Source organism: Penaeus monodon, chromosome 30 (genome assembly GCF_015228065.2).
Source record: "Penaeus monodon isolate SGIC_2016 chromosome 30, NSTDA_Pmon_1, whole genome shotgun sequence".
Lineage (NCBI taxonomy): Eukaryota > Metazoa > Arthropoda > Malacostraca > Decapoda > Penaeidae > Penaeus > Penaeus monodon.
In genome coordinates this window covers 18744276-18745462 of record NC_051415.1, presented here as the reverse complement: position 1 = coordinate 18745462, position 1187 = coordinate 18744276, and the positions used below count along the sequence as shown (strand labels likewise).

The 1187-nt window shown below is 45.1% G+C and overlaps 1 protein-coding gene across 1 annotated transcript in view; it reads left to right on the top strand.

The window, feature by feature from the left end:
- LOC119592603 (UNC93-like protein MFSD11) overlaps positions 1-1187 on the top strand; it is a gene marked incomplete in the record, with an annotated part of 18787 nt that overhangs the window by 9634 nt on the left and 7966 nt on the right.

Sequence of the window (1187 nt, the reverse complement as noted above, 5' to 3'; positions counted from 1 at the left end):
CACTCTCCGTAAAAGCACTCCCACCATGTACTATAGAGACGGCAACACTTGCCACAGACGGTTTCCTGGTACACAAGGACATCTTCGGAAATGTCACCTGCTTCCAGAGTATGTCGGACCGAGTGGCACAACTAACCATCAAAATCAAGGGCAAATACTAACATTATCTAGGCTTATCTACCAGCGTTGAAAATGACTACGAAGACTAGACAGCCTCTTCAACAATAGTTTAAGATCGTCTTCGGCGATTTTGACGCTAAAGTCGGGCTGAGCGCAGTTAAAACGGAGTCGTGCATATTGGTTAGGAGCACGAAACTCTAGAGGCAACTCTCATCAACTGTGCCGAAAGACACCAATAGAAGATCATGAACACATTCTTCAAGAAACGACCCAGTAGGCGCTGGACCTGGATCTAAGCTAACAGCACCGCAAAGAATGAGATCAATTACATTCTCACCAGCAGGCCAAGCATTTTCACAGATGTATCGGTCCTGAACTCATCTCATTCAGTACGGGCAGCGAACATCGCACTGCACATGGCCGTACATATGGTCATCAATACCAAACTGGAGAGGGCAAAACTAATGAAGCTCTCCAGGAAACCGAACGCCCAGATGCTATCGACAAAGAATTTCAGATAATACTATCAAACAGATTCGAGGTATTAGTAACATCAAATGACCTCAACCTTCACTTGAGCAACCTCATGACCACCATCTTGGATACGGCAGTGAAGACAGCTGGGCAAAGCAAACCGCCAAAACCAGACAAGCTGTCCACGGAAACAAAGCAGCTCAAGGAAATGTGACAACAGATGAAATGAGGAGGAACAAATGTGCAAGACACTGAATAAGGTGAGGTCTACAAACCTATAAGACAACGCAAGAAAGAAATTCCCAAATATGACGAGGAGGAACAACTCAGGGTCGTGGAACAAAACAAAGGTCTAGAATCCATCAAAAACAAGTAGTGCCTAGGCAGGAATAACATTATCGCCCTCAAGGACGAAGAAGGCATGCTTATCCATGACCTCAACAAAATGATCAAACGGTACCTAGATTTCTATACCAAGCTCTTTAACAACAGCAGACCACAAAACACCACCCCAGATGTCAGCAAAGACTTGACAAACCTCTCGCCAGATATCCTTCTTTCAGAGGTGAGAGATGCCATCACGGCTCACATAA